The sequence below is a fragment of the Bubalus kerabau genome, chromosome 14 (assembly GCF_029407905.1).
Source record: "Bubalus kerabau isolate K-KA32 ecotype Philippines breed swamp buffalo chromosome 14, PCC_UOA_SB_1v2, whole genome shotgun sequence".
Lineage (NCBI taxonomy): Eukaryota > Metazoa > Chordata > Mammalia > Artiodactyla > Bovidae > Bubalus > Bubalus kerabau.
In genome coordinates, this window is record NC_073637.1 from 21,832,117 (window position 1) to 21,851,371 (window position 19,255).

The following is a 19,255-nucleotide window of genomic DNA, read 5'->3' on the forward strand; positions in this document are numbered from 1 at the left end:
TCCTTTGTGACGCCCGCACGTGCTGGGGGAGAAACTTCTTCCAGAGACCCGAGGAGGTGGGCTGCCCTCAGCCAACACGGGGCTTCCTTCTGCTCCCTCCACCCCCTCATGGTGGGTTTTGAACACCAGTGACATTTCTATAAATCATTTTGCTTTCTTTTGAGAGAGATAAATGTGGCTTCTCAGCCTGAGAGCTGGTCACCCAGCCTGGAAGCCTGGCCAGCGGCCATCACCCACTCTACTGCAGCCTCCCTTGTGCAGAATCTTCTCCAAACCCAGCAATTCGAAGGCATCTTAAAACTGCTTGTCATGAGGAACACCAAGCCCCCTCCTCCTCAAGAACCACAGCAAGGGTGGCTGCTTCTGGGCGCCTGCACAGGCGCGGGGTGAGCAGGATGCTGCCTGACCGTGTCCAGTGACTCCGCCAGCGTCTGTCGAGCGGCCGGAGCCCCTCACTTTGCTGCCTGACCTCCGGTGGCCTTGGGAGGCGCTGAGCCTTGCCTGCCTTGTTTCTGGACCCTGCATGCTGTAGTTCAGCCACATGTCGATGGGATACCATTGCTCTCGAGAAGATAGGGTCCAGAGGCCGTTGTGTGCCTCCTGACTGCCCGCCTCTCCAGCCACCATGGCCCCCGGTCACCGTGCATTTCCGCTAATGCTCTCCTCACTCTGAGGGTTTATGTTTGCTGCTCCGTCTGCTTGAAATGAGTGGCATTGGTGGTTCAGTGGTAGAAATCTTGCCTCCTACTTGGGAGACCTGGGTTCAATTCCCAGCCAATGCTTTGTGCTCACATTTCTTGGGCCTTCCCAGGTGATGCTAGTGGTAAATTATCCATCTACCAATGCAAGAGATGCAGGGGTCAGGAAGATCTCCTGGAGGAGGCAATCGCAATCTACTCCAGTGTTCTTGCCTGGAAGATCCCATGGACAGAGGAACCTGGTGGGCTATAGTCCGTGGGATCACAGAGTTGGACGTGACTGAGCATGCAAGTGCACACAGGCATGTATGCATTAATATTTGCCTCTGCCTGAAACACTCTTCCCACCACTTCAGGTTGGGTCCCTTACCCGCTTCAAGAAGCCTGGGTACTGAGGTTGGGTGACCAGCAGCCCATGGGCTCCTGTGTTTGCCCCATCAGGAGACTTCCCGCTGCACTGCCTCAGTCTTTCACCAGCTGACCCCAAGCTTCAGCTGCATCAGTCGTGTGCTCACCCTGTCCACCTGTACATGTGGGCGCTGGCTCTGCAGCCATGCGAGCCATGCTAGGACCGGGTGCCCAGGGAACAGGAGTGCATGAGGTCCAGGGTCAAACTTGTGTTCAACACCGTAGTTAATGGGAAGGCAACTGGAAAGAGAATCTTACTTGGTCCTCCCTGGAGGTGCTTTGACGGTTCAGTTCAGTTCAATCACTCAGTCATGTTTGACTCTTTGAGACCCCATGGACTGCAGCACACCAGGCTTCCCTGTCCATCACCAATTCCCGGAGCTTGCTCAAACTCAAAGCAATCGAGTTGGTGATGCCATCCAAACATCTCATCCTCTGTTGTCCCCTTCTCCTCCCATCTCCAATCTTTCCCAGCATCAGAGTCAGTTTTTTACATCAGGTGGCCAAAGTATTGGAGCTTCAGCTTCAGTATCAGTCCTTCCAATGAACATTCAGGATTGATCTCCTTTAAGATTGACTGGTTTGATCTCCTTGCAGTCCAAGGGACTCTCAAGAGTTTTCTCCAACACTACAGTTCAAAAGCATCAATTTTCCAGCACTCTGCTTTCTTTATGGTCTAACTCTCACATCCATACATGACTACTGGAAAAACCATAGCTTTGACTAGATGGACTTTTGTCCACAAAGTAATGTCTCTGCTTTTTAATATGCTGTCTAGGTTGGTCCTGGCTTTTCTTCCAAGGAGCATGTGTCTTTTAACTTTATGGCTGCAGTCACCATCTGCAGTGATTTTAGAGTCCAAGAAAATAAAGTCTGTCACTGTTTCCATTGTTTCCCCATCTATGCCATGATGGGACCAGAGGCCATGATCTTTGTTTTTTGAATGTTGAATTTTAAGCCAGCTCTTTCACTCTCCTCTTTCACTTGCATCAAGAGACTCTGATGGTTACCAGGCTCTTTACAGTTATAGGCACGAAACAGCCTTCTTTCCAATGGTGTTTCCTTCTATTATCATTAGTGATGAAAATTGGATTTATTTCGCATATTACAGTGCAGGATTTGATGTTGTTTTTATGTGAACGTAACTGCTCTGTAAAACCTCAAGCATTTTTCTCTCCGAGAATTGGCAGATGAGAGGTTATATAAACTTGTGGCCAGCGGAGAGGTTCCCAAAACATCTCAGTGGAAGCAGAGGAAACAGAGGGCAGGAATGCCGGTGTCTGGGTCCCTCCTGCAGATGGAGGGGAGTGCTGGCGCCTGCTCTTTATTATGGGGCTGCTCTCCACCGAGGGCTCGCTCAGGGGAGTCAGGCATTCTACTGGAGGTCACACAGCCCCTCTGGGGCCCGACTCCGTGTCTGCGAGCAGGAGTGGGTTTCTTTGCCGGGAGGCCCCTATCCCCATCCCTTATGCTCCTGGGCATGGAGATGGACTCCTGCTCTCTCAGCCTGATCAGCCTGGTGGTGACCACATGCCTGATGGTGACCACATGCCCAGAGGGTCACACTCTGTAAGGGGCCCGCTCAGGCACCTGCTTTCCTGTTTGAGCCTGTCCTGCGTGGGCACTGCTGGACTGATCTCTGATCCTTCAGTGAACGTCCGGGGATTCCTATGTTGGAGGGGGTCATGTCCTCACCAGTGACGATGAGATCAGGGGAGGCTGACCTAGGGGGTCCTGCGTCTCCATCTTATTACCATAGAATCCCCAGGGGAACCATCAGGCATGAGGTGCAGGGGCTCTAGGAACCCCTTGAGTGCCTCTGTCCCCCTGCCGGCCTCCTTCCAGTGCCTGGCCCACATGGACTGTGACCGCTGAGCCAGCACTGACCTTCAGGAGGGTTCTGTGCATAGAGTCCGGCCTCTATAGCCCCCCAGCCCCTGTGGGTATTTCAGCCTCCTCTGGGAACCACTTCTCACAGTGGGCAGGGGGGCTGGTAGTGGTGGCAGGAAGATGCAGGGTGGGAGGTGGAAGTGACTGCATGCAGAGTAAACACCCTCGTGACTGCAGACATGAGTGCTGGTGTCTAGTCATTGGTTTTTACGCCTGAATTTCTCCCGTGTGTCTCTGTGTTAACATGACTGTGTGGGTCACAGACAGCAGAGGGCTTGGGAAGCCGAGCATCAGCAGGAAGGGCCACCCCTGAATGACGCCCACCTCCTGAGGGAGGGTCGTGACCCCGCTCCATCCTTCCACTCTACTCGGGCGACACCCCCATACATCCTGTTCAGAGGCAGCTCAGATTCGGCCATTTTCCTCCTGTTTTTCATCACAGAGCATGAGGGAAGACCAGGAGGTGCCCGTCTACCCACGGGATCTGGAGGAGGCCTGACTGCTGCCTGCAGAGAGGGGAGGAAGCGTGGCCGGCCCTCGGGCTGCCCACGGCTCTGTCAGTCAGTGGCCTGGGCCCCACCTCGCTGGCCACCCGTCTGCATATATGATCCCAGCTAGAGCACAGGGCAGAGTCACAAGAAGGGAACTTGAGACATGGACGCCCTCTCTGGAGAGCCTGTCCCTTCTACCACCTGGGTCAGTGTGATCACCATGGTGCAAGCCCATCATCACTGCGGCCAGGACCCGAGAAAGGCCGAGTCCTGTGCTGGACACAGAGCTGGCCACACGCTTTCACACACACGTGTCAGGCAGGGCCCATGGCCATTCGCCGTTCTTCTGTGCTTGAGTTCGGGCTTTAGGTCTGCAGCAGGCTTCTCAGCCTGTCTGGGGCCTTGGTCCTGCAGAGAGGCACATGGACCCCCACCCCCAGTGGCTACAGGCGACAGAGACTGGGAGGCACAGCAGGAACGGGGGCTGCAGGGAGGGAGGGAGGAGGACCCGTCTGTTCACACTGCAGTCACAGAGGTGTCCTCTCAGGCCTGGGAGCCACATCCAGGATGAGTGAGGGCCTGGCCTCAGAGAACTGCCGCAGGGTGACTAGCTCCAGGGGAGCAGGGCCAGCCTGGGTCTTTGACCTGCGCTCCGAGGCTCTTGACTGATAAAAGTCAGTAGGCGATTCTCTTCAAAAAGGAGGGGCCAGCCAGCTCCGTAGGAAGCTCTGTAGGAAGCTGTGGACCTGAGTTCTGGGTCACAAATTATCCCTCAAAGAATATGTTTTGTAAAAAGTTTTTTATTGTAGTATAGTTGATTTACAATGATGTAATAGTTTCTGCTGTACAGCAAAAGAATTCAGTTAGACATATATATATATATATATATGTAAATATGTCCACTCTTTTTAAGATTCTTTTCCCTTATAGGTCATTATTGAGTGGAATTCCCTGTGCTATACAGGAGGTCCTTGTTAGTTATCTACATACACAGAGTAGTGTGTATATGCCTTTAAACTTTTTATGTGAGATGAAGAATCAGTGCAGTTGTGAGATATGATGCAGAGACACCCATGACCATTCACCCTGTCTCCCTAGGTAACACCCCATGAGGCTATAGACCGACACCTCCACGTCACAAGCTAAAGCTGAGTTTGTGCAGCTGCAGACTTGCCTATGGTGAGAGTCTGTTTATCTGTTTATTTATCCCTATCACCAGGGTCCCTGTGCTTCCCTCTGGGGTCACCCCCACCCCTACCCCTGATGAGCAGTCTCTTTTCCGCCTTCGTGTGTTGTCCAGTGTGTGTGGGAGGTGTCCTCGCTGAGCGTCATTCCTTGAGGCCGGTCCTCTTTGTCCGGTCTCTGAATCCTTTCCGTCTGAGCATCTTCCACAGTCTGGAAGGAACACCTTTCCTGTAACCACTCATGGCTGAAAGACACCTGAGTTGGCCCTTGTTTTTGGCTATTAAAATAATGCTTCCAAAAGCATTCACATTCCTGCTCCATCCTGGTTGGCGGCCGCCGGTCGAAGAAGAGCTTATTTCTGATGGCCCTGAGCAGATGCTGTCTTCAGAACACCTTCAGTGTAACAGAATCAAATTATCACCTAAGAAGGTCGTTCATATCTTTCCTGTGGCTCAGTATTTTCAAATGTATCACTCTCAAAATTTTAGCTGGTTACTTTGCAAAGGTTGGGGATGTAGACTTGGGATTCTGCTGTGCTTGTAACAGAAAGGTAGTATTATTTTATGATTATTTTATAGTCATACCTGAAACAAAGCGTCCTTCTCTTTCCTGATGATGTTGTACAAACAAGATGGTCCTCTTTGCTTCTCAGACCACCAGGTGAGTATTAGCACCATTCTCATTTCACAGGTGAGGTGGAGTCAGCTTCTGAAGGTCTCGGAACTGGGGCAGGTGAAGGTGAGTGGACCCAGGCGGCTTGGGGAAGAGTCCAGAACAGCCTCCCGAGCTGTCAGTCGTCTGAGGGGTCTGTGTGATGCCAGCAGAGACTTGCCTCTTGGATCCGACGGTGGGGTTCTCTGTGTAGATGCTGCCAGGTGGTTTGTGTTTATCCGCTGTTAGCATCAGCCCCGTCCTAATTGAGGACCGGGGTCATCTCTCAGCAGCTGTCCTGAAAGCACAGCCGATTAAATAGATACTGATACACAGAGCTCTTTGTCTGTGGAAAGGATATACAAGTCAAAACACTTTTCCTGCAGCTCTCGGTTGGTCAGCACGGACACATTGTGTTTCAGGACACGGCTCAGGGTTGCTTCCTCTAGCTGCCCACCCCCGTGCTGACCGCACACTTTCCTTCTCACTCACAGGAGGTGCTTCCTGTGCGACCCACCCCCCACCCCCCACCCCCGCCACGGCCCGCAGCATCTCCGCAGCCACCTGGTTGCCTACCGCGTCCTCCTCCGGTGGGGAGTCCCCGCCCCCTGCAGTGACCTCTATGCTCGGAAATGGTCTCAGCCACAATTCTCTCTTCCCTCTTGCTCTGCTGCAGTGAGAGGAGGCAAGGGGGGTTCTGAAAGCTGGGGTGTGGTTTTTGGCTGCCTGACCCATGTGGCCATGGGCAGCTACACACCAGTGCTCATGAAGGACCCTCCTGCCCCCAGGCCCAGAGACATGCCGCCAGGACTCCCCTCTCTTCATCTTGTGGTCGGAGGGGTTTGGGGGCTGCAGAGTACACCCACACGGCCTCTTCATGCCACTCACCCATGTCCTGCCTCCAGCCCTTCACACTGGACATTCAGCCCTGATTTCTGCTCAGGTTGAGGAAATGGTTTGTCAGTGTCTCTAGAAATCAGTCACTTTGCACCCCAAGATATGGCCTCAGGAGAATAAACATTCTTTATTTCCAAATCGTAAGAGAGTGGGTCCCTCCTGTGTGGAGGAAGGCTTGTGGACTGGGGAATTTAGGACCCTGTCCCGGAGGACAGGTAGCTGCTGACCCCCCAGGCTGCTGTTCACGAGGTTTCTGGGAGGCTCATTTATCCCGACTGTCCTGGGTGTTGTCAGCACAGGGGCTGGACATGGCTCTAATTTTGAGAACACGAAGAAGGAAGCTCTTGGCCAGATGAGTTTCTCAAACTCCTCTTTCCATGACCGAAAGTAGCTCTGCTTTAACAAGCATTCTTTGCTCGCAGCTCTGCTTCTCATCTGGCCCAGCCTCCTGTGAAGTCATAGCTGTGTGATATGGCAGCCGTTACCAAGATGGAAATGATTAGGACGTCATGGGAGCTGGCACAGGATGGCCCATGTCCTGGACAGGACCAGGATCCAGGGTCCCAGCCACAGCTCTGCCGTCCGCCCAGCCCTGCTTGGTGGCTGGGGAAGGCCGGTCCGCCTTCCCCGGGTCGATCCTCGCGGTCTGCTGGTCGTGGCCTCAGAAGCTTGGATGCCTGCGCCTGGACCAGCTGTTGCCTGTTGTCCCTGGGGATGCTAGGCTCCCCCGGGTAACGGGATGAGGCAAGCCTTTCTGGGACACCTTTCAAGTTGGGAAACTGGAGCACAGGCTCTGAGAGAAGGCAGCTGCAGGAAGTCTGGCAGAGGCACCCGTCCCCTCTGCTGAGAACAGGAATGAGCCTGGCCATGGGCTTGGACGAGCTGGAGGGGGAGGACATCCCGAAGCACTGAAGAGGGTGTTTCTGTATTGAAGAGTAACCTCGGGGCTGGGGGGAGGGGAAGGGCTCAGAGGGAGAGGACAGTGGTCACCAGACTTTTCCATAATCAAACTTTTTAGGAGACAGTTTAGCTGAATCAATCTAACCTTTGGGATAATGCTCTTTAGAAGAAAACAGAAGATGAGGTTTTCACAGTGAGGGAACGAGCAGTGTGAGACTTCGCTGCTCTTACTGCCCCAACCCAATCCGTCCTCACATAGTTCTCACCGTTCTCCTGGGAGACGGAAACCACATCAGTCTCCTCTTCTGGCTCAGGGAGTTCTTGTTTGTAGCCCCACTCATGGGCATGAGAAACTAGAGTCCACCTGCTGCCTGTGCTCAGCTGCTGGGGCTGTTGTCTGGCCAACTGGTAGACCTGTCACCTCCCCCCCCCTCCCCCAGCTTCAGGGACTTTCACAGGAACATCCAGTTGTCACCTGCCCCCTTCAGTGGAGGAGAGGGGTCTGGACCACTGTGGACAAGCGTTTGCTTCCCGGGTTTGGACAGATGAGAATGCACAACCTAAATGTGTTATTTGTGTTTCATCCGGGGACTCTACAGGTCCAGAGGTGGCCTCTCAGTAGCTCAAGGGACCATCCTGAAAAGGTCAGAGAGGAGCCAGGACATATGGGAGCTCCTGGCTGAGAAAACAATCCAGTTAACCCCAAGAGATGTCTGCGGATCACTGAAAACAGATACCACCAGTTAGCGATTTTAGTGCTTGTCTAGGTATGGGAAGATGCCAGAGTCTGATGGGCTGACCTGGCTCTCAGGGGTCCACCCACCATTGATCTCCCCCATCCAGGTGGGGGGCCGGCTCCCCAGAGCCTGGAGTCAGCATCTCAACCTCAGCTCACCCTGCCGCCTGCTCACCCTGCTTCCCCAGCCTGGCTCACCTGCCCCCACGTGGAGGGTCCTGTCCAGACCTGGTCCACGTCACTCAGAAGCCCCAGTTTGCCGTGAGCCTGTCCTCAGAGCCCCAGCTTCATGGCCACCTGCCCTCCAGGACACCTGCCGGGAATTTCAGAGGCAGCATGGCTACGACCTCAGTGGTGGTGCCCCCGCCTCCCCTGCAGAAATCCCATTTCAGGAAATGAGATTGCTGCCCACTCTGTCCACTGAGTGAGACAATGGGGGCCCCGTGAGCACTTCCGTCCACCCCCTGCCTGCATGCCCAGCTGCTCTTCCTGCCCATTTCCTCTCTCTGTGGCCCCCCTGGGGGTCCTCACCTCCCTTCCCACTGCTGTCCTTCGGTTCACCCCACATGGCCTATGCCCACCCCCCACCCCACCCCACCAAGTCTCCCTTCTTCCCTCCAGCCGGCCACAGCATCGTGTCCACACCCTGCAGAGAGCCCCTCCAAAAGCCTTCCTGAATCACAGACCTGCAGCTGGCTCACGTTTCCTGACAACTCTCGGCATCCTGGTCCCCTCTGTCTGGGCTTTCCAAGCTGTGGGCAGCCCCGACCTCCCTCCCGAGCATAAGACCGCTTCCTTTTCCCAAACATCAGCTGTCTCCTCCTTGGCCCTGGTGCCCCGCTCTGCTCAGGACGCACCTGCACGGCTCTGCACGGCTCTGCACGGCTCTCCACAGCCCGGAAGCTGCCTCCTGAGGGCACCACCTGGAGCCTTGGGGCACCTGTCCACTCTCTGCTCAGCAGGGTCAGGCAGGTTATTGCCCATCCCCTCTGTTACTCTCTATTCCCTTCAAAAGCATCTTCACACGTGAGCAGACAGGTGGTATCCATGACAAACCCAGCCCTGGACAGCACCTGGCCTTTCTAGAAGGAACGGTGAACACCTGCTGGAGGCCCATGCCCACTTACTCACCAAATGACCAGCAGGAGGGGCAGCCGAAGTTGGCATCTCCTCAGGGACAGCTGGCCAGAGCCCAAGGCTTCTGAGGAACCAGCTCCGGGCTCCCAGGACCAGATGCCACTTCTTAGGGAGGGCCCACAGCCGTGGGTGGTGGTTCCTTCCCACGTGCATGGCTGGTGTGAGCCGCAGGGTCCAAACTGCCAGCAGTGGGTCTAGGTGGGGAGCAGGTGGTGTCTGCCTGCTCCATCCCCTAAGCAGATGGTGGGGTCCAGGGAGCCCAGGAGAATCCCCCCGGCCCCTCTTCTTTGTGAGCCGGGACTTGCCCCTGGAGCTTTTTCCCCAAGGCAGCCAAGTGCTGACAGTGTGGCCCCGAGTTTGAAACTGGTGGCTCTGCCTCCACCCCTTCCATCCTCAGAGCAGGGAGAGGGCTGTACTGACTCAGGGGCACGCACTTGTCTGTGTGACACACGGGCGTCTTGTGTGTGACCAGCTGCCCTGTGCTGAGCACAGCAGGAGCTCTTGCCAGCCTTCTGCAGCCTCCGGCTCTGCACCAAGGACTGGGTTCCTACTGTCTGTCTGCGGCTGGGCTCCCTGGCTGAGCTCCCCATGTGGATCCACCAGACTCCACCCACCCTTCAGCCTCAGGGTCTTGCCTTTCTAGGTCTCCTTCTCCTGGGCCCAGTGTCAGCCTCCTTCAGATTGCACTGACCCTGCAAGCCCCTCTCTCCACCTGTGTTCCCCCAACTTCCATGACTCGTTCATGGGACTATTCACTTCCCCAGCCTATCTGATCCTCCCCTTCCCCGGCCCTGAGCCTGTGACCCTGGGCTCTACATCCAGGTCAGACCCTGGCCAATCCAAGCAGAGTTGCTCCTTGGGTGTAAAGATGGGCCTCATTGGTAATTTTTGTCCCTGTCCCTTGGACAGCAAGGAGATCAAACCAGTCAATCCTAAAGGAAATCAACCCTGAATATTCATTGGAAGGACTGATGCTGAAGCTGAAGCCCTGATATTTTGGCCATCTGATGCGAAGAGCATTGGAAAATACCCTGAAGCAGAGAAAGACCGAAGGCAGGAGGGAAAGGGGGTAACGAAAGACGAGAGATGATTGGATGTCATCACTGAGTCAATGGACATGAATTTGAGCAAACCATAGGAGATGGTGAAGGACAGGGAAGCCTGGTGTGCTGCAGTCCATGGGGTTACAAAGAGTCCCACAGGACTGAGCTACTGAACAACAAAGTAAATTTTGTATCAGTTATGTGTAGAGTTGGTAATATTTTAGATAAATGGGGTGAAAGCATTTTAAACTGGTTTCACCTATTTTTTTTCTTAGTCTCTTAGTGTGGCTACTGGAAAGCTTAGGTCACACCATGGCTTATATTGCAACTCATGTGAGAATCTGCTAGATGGAGCTGCCTCCATCAGGCCGGAAATGTCAGCCGGCTTCTCTGCCCACACTCCCATTCTGTGTCCCCTCTGCTTGAAACTCACTCCCATCCTTTATTTTTTGCCTTTTTGGGGCCTAAATTTCTCCCCTTTCAAGAGTTAAGAACCTCTGTTTGAGTTTCCAGAGACTGTGAGCTTCCCTTCATCACAGCACACAATGTATCTTTCTTTCTGTGAGAACAAGAATGGGTGTGATTTTACTTAGGTTTATCCCTAATGCCTGCTGTATGTCCCTGACAGGCAGGCGATACGTGATGCTGCACTGAGCCACAGAGCAAAGCCCGTCTTATGTGGGAAGCGGGCAGACCGATATCACTTGGAGGGTCGTAAAAGTTAAACATGGATGTAACAGGCCTCTGCAATCATATTCTCTCTAATGTGTAAGTAAGTTCGCACTGACTCATGAGAAATCGGTATGAATTGATGAGCCAGTGAAGAGACTAAGGTGCAGATTGTTTATTCAACAAGTAAGCCGGGCGTTTGCGTTTGTCCAGAGTCCACACTGTACATGCGCGCTTCCCGACTTTGACATCCTTCTACTTAGAGCTCCAGTTGATTGTGAGGGTGGATTATTCCCTCAGATAATGTTAATTCCATTTTTATGTAAAGCTTGGTTGCCATTAGGTAATAGTCATGTAATAAAATTTGGAATTCTTGATAAGGTAAAGGTGCAACAGTATGAAAAATATTTAAAAATACAAGCTGGTGTCTTCCAGCTGAAAGCCCCGGCCTGTGAGGTCTGCTCAAGGTTGGCCTCCTGTGCTCTGGTCTTGGGGGTGAGTCTGTGCTTCTCCCAAACCCGACCTCCCTGCCCGACCTTCAGACGCGCTGAGCTTTCAGGTGGGGAGGCCGGCTTCCCCTGCCTCCTCCTCTTGGAGGGACCCCGACTTCAGACCTTCCCAGCACCACAGGCCACTCCCCGCTCCCATCATGATGTTCAGTTCAGGGACAGGCACAGGGCCCGAGTGTGGCCCGAGGTGGTGCCGCAGACTCTGAGGGTCAGCCTGGGGCCTCCACAGCATGGTCCTGGCTGTTTCTGCTGGTTTGAGTGGGTTTCTGTCTGCTTTAAACACAGAGACTCGGCAACAGGCAGACAGCAGAGCAGTCAAGCCTCAGGCTTGCAAACTCAGGCAGTCTCCTCACCTCTGAAACTCAGTTTCCCCATCTGTAAACAAGGGGTAACCCAGCACTGCCTCACAAGGTTTCCTTGGGGGAGTCCACAGGCCCATACATGGAAGAGCACAGCCATGCCGGCTGCAGAGAGACGGAGTGGGGATGCTCTGACCCCTTCTTGAAAGAAACCCCTGGAGCCACTCAGTTTGAGAAACCGCAGTCTCCTTCCCAGAGTTGCTGAACGGCCTCTTTGTCTTAAGTCCTCCGTCTTGATAAAGTTAGGCAGGAATTCAGATCTTCAAGGGTTTCATGTCTTTATCTTTGGAGTGGCTGGGGACCTTCTGGAGTGTGTGCCTGGCATTACTCCCTGAAGGCTCTGCGGAGCCTGTCCTCTGCTTATCTCCCTGGGAAACGTCAGCTCGGTTTCTCTGGGCTCTGGGATCCCTCACCATCTACCAGGCATGGGGCATAATGTTCAGCACTGCAGGCTCTGTTGTTAATCCCAAAGGCCCGGAGCGCCAGCCTTGAGGGGCCATGGCAGCACCATGCAGCCCTGGGCCTGGACCTGAATAACGTGGCAGGGGCGTCCTGTGACCTCCTCATCCCACGTCCCTGAGGTGGGCCCCTGACAGGCACATTGGACGCAGCTCCCGGCTGCAGGGCCAGCCTGCTACGCACATGAGGCTTTAGGAACATTTCCTGATAGGCAGAAAGAAGGTGGGGGGTGGGGGTGGGAGGAGAAAGGATAGATGCTACTTTCAGAAGGAGCAGAAGGCAACATTGGTCACTTCCCCAGGGTCTGCAGTGTTGCATTTTCTAGAGCATCTCTCACTTTCCAGAGGGGAGTGCATCTTCCTCCCCTTTGGGAATGTGTGCAGAGAGCACAGGGTAGCTGGGCAGGAGCCCCTCTGGGGTGGCGCAGTCTTGTGTGTTTCTGTGTAGGACACAAGTTAGCTTACTACCCACCAGGCTCCTCTGTCCATGGGGATTCTCCAGGCAAGAATACTGGAGTGGGTTGCCACGCCCTCCTCCAGGGGATCTTCCCGACCCAGGGACTGACCCGTGTCTCTTGTGTCTCCTGAATTGGCAGGTGGGTTCTTATAGCACCACCTGGGAAGCCCCTGCCTTACTATACACTTCATGCTAAAGTTAATTCACCTTATCGGATTCTGTTTTCAGCTTTTTCTTAAAATGCAACTGCTGGGACAGAAAATATATTTGCTCAAGCTCTGAATTCATTCAAACTTCATAATAAAAGTCTAGAACTAAAGTGAGAATAAAATTACAGAGTTTTGAGATTCTTCAGATGGGTCAGTAGAGAGTAAGGGTATGCTCCTGACATCTGGGCCCCTGGTTTCTGAGACAGAAAGCAGCTTGGGGGAGAATGGACGAGAGCTCTTCTACCTGATTCAGGTGAGCGACCTTCAGTGTGAGAAATCCAAGGAACAAGCCTTGATTTTAATGAGTGATCAGAGGGTGGATGTGGCTGGGGGCTGAGGGTTGCTCAGAGGAACCCCACAGAGAGCAGGCTGCTGCTACACTTTAATACTGGGTTCCTCCTGGGTTTTCTTTTCTTTGTTTTTTCCAACAGATTGCTTCTGCATCCTCACTTCACTCCTGGTCATGATCATAATGTTTGCAAAATACAATTTTCACCTTATAGAATACTTCCACATGTTGTTCACTTAATTCTTATGGGGGCTCTATAATGTAGGTAGTTTTAATCTTATTTTACAGATGAAAAGCAGGATTCAAAGAGAAACATGGGTTAGGAGCACAGGACACAGAGCCGCAGACACCTTCTGGGCTGGTGATTCAGCAGTTCTTCCAGCGCTTACCGCGCCCAGACCCACAGGCAGTGATGACAGCCTCTGCCCGTCAGGCCGGTACCCTCTGTCTGGGCCCCAAGCTTGGGGAGGGCAGCTCTGAGCCTCCAGCTCTTGAAACAGTGACTGCTGCTGCTAAGTCGCTTCAGTCGTGTCTGACTCTGTGCGACCCCATAGACGGCAGCCCACCAGGCTCCGCCGTCCCTGGGATTCTCCAGGCAAGAACACTGGAGTGGGGTGCCATTTCCTTCTCCAATGCATGAAAGAGAAAAGTGAGAGTGAAGTTGCTCAGTCTTGTCCGACTCTTAGCGACCCCATGGACTGCAGCCTACCAGGCTCCTCCATCCATGGGATTTTCCAGGCAAGAGTACTGGAGTGGGGTGCCATTGCCTTCTCCAGAAACAGTGACTGGCCCACTGCTTATCCTGACAGGGGTAGATAGGAGGGGAAGGTGACCAGCAGTCCTAGAAGAAGTGAGCCCAGGCCAAGTGACCGATGGGCCTAAGACAGGGAGGAAAGCACGGCATGGTTAGGTATGAGGCAGCCAGGGTGGAGTGTGGGGGACCTTGGGGCAGGTAGGAAGGGGTAGGGGAGGGACAAGCTGGCACCTCTTCCTCGGGGAGGTGGGAAGAGCAAGGTGGGCAGGTGCCAGTCATCCCAGGTGTCCCTTCCCCAATCCCCTGCCCCATGACCCACCATGAATTCCCACACAAAGAGATCCCAAGAGCTTTGATGACAGCCTGTCATCCTCAGGACCACACCCGGGCCGTGGTGTGTGTGTGCGCGCACAGGCCTGTGTATGTATGTGTAGGCATGTGTGTGTACATGAAGGTGTGTATACACGAGGTGATGACACGGGAACACGGGAAAGTCTCAAAGCCGGCGAGTTTGCACATCTGTTCTGACTCCTGCACTGTCCTCTGGCTGTGGGAAGGTGATCACTGGGCACAGATGCCCCCTGACAGGATGGGACCGTGGGCCCCGGAGCCTCAGGCTCAGTCGGTTCCCCACCTCTCCTGCTCTGACCCGCTGGGCAGCTTGTGCAGGAACCCGGGCCCCGCCGGGTGAGTGCTCCCCAGCTTTCCCTCGTGGGGCTGGCGTGTCTGCCACATGTGTGATCCTGAGAGCAGGGACCTCGCCTCTGTAAACAGCCGACATGTGGAGCACATTTACAGAGAATCCGCACAAAGACTTGGAAGGCAAGCCTTCAGTTTTGCATTTGAATTGCTTTTCTGATGTTGTAGGCATGTGGCTCTCGCATCTGCTGTTATATTTAGAAGGTGATGTCATGTTTGCGGGACCCTCTACCACAGCGCGGCTGTCAGGAGGCGCGTTCTCGGGGGAGGTGGCGGGTTCTCCAGACGGGGTTGGGGACAGAGGGACCCATGAGCCGTGGTCCTGAGGAAGCAGCACAGCAGGTCTCCTCCTGTCCCGACAGGATGCTGGTATCACGTTGACTCTAAGCTCATGTCCCTCTCTTTTCAGCTTCCTCTCTTTCTTGATGGTTTCAGGGGGTCAAAGCAGACCCAAAGTTCTTCAGAAATGCCAGGAAGAGAAGCTGTGAGGCCCACTGCCCACTTCATGGCAGGCTGGTCACGGTAAGACTGTGGGCAAGGAGTGCAGTTCCAGGGCTCTTTCAGCCTTCAGGATTCATGAGAAATTTAAAGTCACGCAAGAAGGATGCTTACGGGGTAATCCTGACTTACACTGACAATTGTTCAAGCTGGGAGGCGCTTCCCAGAAACAATGGCACAGCCTTGGAGCCAAGAGGAGCCTAGAGCTGTTGCTCTGTGTTTGAGTTACTCCTCACATTTGCTTGAGCGGTGGTGGTGCGGGTGCAGGGTGGGGCCGGGAGGCCAAGAACAGACACCGGGAAGCAGGGGGTGCTGTGCTGCTGTGCTCTTATGCAGAGTCGAGCATGCCATGTAGACTGCTAAGGCAGGGAGGAGAGCTGCTCTGTGTCCTCGGGGTAGAGGGTGTGGGGGAGTCTGCAATTTGTGTGGACGGATGGAGCCGGGAGACTGGCAGGCGGGCTGGCCAGAGTGGGAGGCCCGGGGCTGCAGGTGGTGGGGCGTTATCGGCTTCCTGAGTCAAGGTCAGCAGGTGGCCGCTTCCTGGTCGATACTGGAACCCAAATATTTCTTTTTAAAGGAAACTTTCAAAGACAAGTGGGTTTGCTCCATGCCCTCTGACGGCCGGTCCCTGCATGCTGTTTGCTGCCGACTTAATCACACAGCCTCACGACCTGCAGCACAACTGTTTGATTTGTTTTGACTCAAATTTCCCCTCTCTCAACAGTCTGAGTTTTGTTAAAGGAAAGGAGCCGGACGGAGTCCAAGCCCTGCGATTCGGGGTTTGCAGTGGGACATGTGGGGTCTGTGTGCACATGTGTGCACGCGTGCCTGCCCACTCCCCACCTTTCAGACAGCTCTGGAAACTGGGTCAGAAAATGTTTACTCTGATCATCTTGAGGGGGCCGGGGGGACAGGATGATGAAGGACCAGGTGTCTACAGTGGCTGCAGCAGGCTGCCTAGAGCAGAGGAAGCGGGGCATTGAGGGGAGTGGGCCCATGCTCTCTGGGGTCCTTTCCTCCTGCCGTCAGCTCTCCAAGTCCTGCTGTCGCCTGCTGACCTCTAGGCGGGTCAGACCTCGATAGGGACACAACTGCAGCCCATACTAGGGTGGTGCCCTGAACACTGGATTTGGCCACGGATTCAGGAGAGCTGAGTGTCACGGAGACCCTGCGGACGCACTCACTGCTGGGGAGAAGGTTGGGTCCAGACCAGCCTTGGAGTGGGCTGGTGGCTCAGCCAAGCTCAGGTGTGGAGGCTTCGCAGAAAGGTGTATGATGGAGCTGACACCTGGGACAGTCATGAAGGGCTCTATTTTTTAGTGGCTCAAGTTATCGGCACAATTTTATTATCTGGACTGTTTGCACATTCCAAAATGTGTTTGAGGGAACAAGACAACTTCCAAACAGCTGAGATTTGGTGCCAAATTACTAAAAGGGGAAAATGATTGGGAATTTTAGAAGAGCTGCCATAAAGCAGTCCTGTAACAACTGGTTTTATAAACCAACTTTGCTCAGAAAGAAATAAGTATACAGGGATCCCAACAATAAATTCATTGTTTTGAAATAATGTATGGTTTCTCTACCTACTTTTAAAATATATCCAAAGGCAGGAAACAAGGTCCTCCAGAGAGAAGAGAGGGTCAGGAAGCTTTTCACAGCATCCATGGCCAAGTAGACCCCCTAAAATCAAAGCATAAAGTGAGTAATAAAATTGCTAATATTTGCATTCTGCTTAAGAGTTAAAAATCTTTAATATACAGACAGACTTGGGTCCAGAAACCAAAATTAAATCATGGATCAACTTCTCTTCCTTTGTGTAGCAGTTTTTGGTGATGGCTATTTTTTTGACTGTGAAAGTAACATATACTACTGAAAGGTTAAGGAAAGAACCATCAAAAATAAGTGCAAATTCCATTAATGATTTTGAGAAAAATGTACATTATTTACACTGGGGAGTTTTGACTGTGGTCATGCATATAAGAGTATTTCACGAGTGCTGTGCCCAAGTGTGAACAAGTGTGTGTGTGTCTAGTCACAGAGTAGGAGATGTGCTTTCTCCACCACATCCTGGCACAGAGTCACCCAGGTCACCGGATCCCATCCATGGTTGGGGGTAAGAAGCCGGCTGGTCAGGACTCCGCTTTGTGGTCCCACCCTGCCCCAAGCTGCTCCGTGTCGCACCGTCCTTGTGACGTGGGGCCTTGTCCTCGGTGGTTGTGAAGATGCAGTGTGGATGGCACGAGAGGCTCAGGTCAAGCCCTGGACGCTGCTGGCCACGGTGACGGACTCAGGGGACCACACTCAGTCTACCGCATTTCATGGGCCTCGTTTGTTCTCCCTTCTCCAAACCCCTGTCTGTTTCTGATGTTTTTTTTGCTGAAACAAACACACTCACAGCTTTTTTTTTTTCTTACTTACCCAGAATGGATTCTTGTATGTGAAGCTGTTGCATCAGAATATATGGTGCTTGAAATGGTTCTGTGGTCTTTTATATATATAATTTTTATTTATTTATTTGGCTGGGTCTTTGATGCTGTGGGGGCTTTTCTCTAGTTGCAGAGAGTGGGGGCTATCGTCTAGTTGTGGGCTTCTCATTGCGGTAGCTTCTCTTGTGGAGTATGCGCTCTAGGGTGTGAGGGCTTCAGTAGTTGTGGTTCCTGGGCTCTCGAGCACAGGCTCAGTAGTTGTGGTTCATGGGCTTAGTTGCCCAGCAGCATGTGGGATCTTCCTGGACCAGGAGTAGAACCTGTGGAGTAGAACCTGAGTCTCCTCCACTGGCAGGCAGATTCTTTACCATGGAGCCTCCAGGGAAGGCCACAGCTCTGTGTATTTATGAACTGATGATTTTCTAGGAAGCTTCTCCATTTGTGAGGACTGTCTTGTTGCTCCACATGATCACCAGGGCTCCTTGAGATCCTGTTCAGCTCAGTGAGTCATGGTGCAGTGCGCAGGGAGCACCAGGAGCGTCTCCCCGCTTCATCTGGAGGAGCACGTGCTCGCTCTCCCTGGACTGGAGAGAGGCCACGGGTGGCTGGGTGAAGCTGCTGGGCTCGGGTGCGGTGCAGAGCTGAGCGTCTTCTGCCTGTCACCTTGGCTGTCCCGAGGAACACCACCTTTATCGAACTGTGTGCTTATGGAAACTAAACATCCCATGTAAAACTGGAGTCTCTTTTATCACTTTAAAAATACTGAATTTTGAATCCCTGGCATCTGGTCTGTGATCTGTAAACACTGTTTCCTGACAGGAGACCAGAGCTTCCTGGGGGTTTGGCTGACTCCTGGTCTGGGGCAGGAATGGCCCATCTCATCACTAAGAAAGTCAAGGACAGAAAGCACCCTGGAACTGTGTCTGGGGCTGGCCCAGCCTGAAGATGGTGGCTTGTGGGCAGCTCGGGACAGTAACTGTGACAGATCGGAGCAGATCGGGTATGGCCCCCACCTCCTCCCAACACCTGGGCTGTGACAGAAAGTCTTACCTGCTGGCTTGGTGGCTGAACTTCTTCTCCAGCCTCTCTTGCCACCCCTGTCTCCAAATTAGCCCAAGAGCTCTGAGGAAGGGGGCGCATCACTGGATCCCACACAGGCACTCAACAAACATTAGCTGAAGGATAAATACGCACATAGACAGAATAAGCCAGGATGCACTGAGGTGCTGGCATTGCAAGGGTCAAGGGGCTCTCAGTCTTCCTTCAGTCAGGGCACCTCTGGAGACCTGCACATGCCCTTCCCTGCAGAAACTTCTCATGTTTACACACAGACACAACGCTCCCTCCACACCCACAGAATGCGCAGGACTGCTGTGATCCATCTCCAGCACGGACCCACCAACCACTTCTATTAAACAAGAATCAGTGTGTGGGGAGCTTTCCTACCTAATCAGGCTGACATGTAGACAAACTACTGAAAAAGAAAGAACATTTGGAACCTAATCATTTGTTGTATGATTAGAAAGCATTTCATAAACCTGTTACACTTTACTTTATCACATTTGGTGATAAGGTAATTCTTATCACATTTGGTGAACAGTTTAAAACTTGGAGTCTATTTAAGTAACCAAAAAACCCATTGATCTAGTGTCATTATTATTTTTTTGCAATAAGATTTACTGTAGTTAAGGCTGAAGTTGAATTTCAAATGCTAGTCCAGAATGTTTTAGCAAGTTCTGTTTCAGAGAGACATTTTAAAGCTACAAAGCGATCATGTCTCAAGTACATTTGTAGGGTACAACACACACTTAGAAACAGAGTGCCGTGTGACTCCCTAAGCAAGTTGGACTCATTCCATCTAAATGCACCCTGTTCCTCCTCTTTCCCCACAT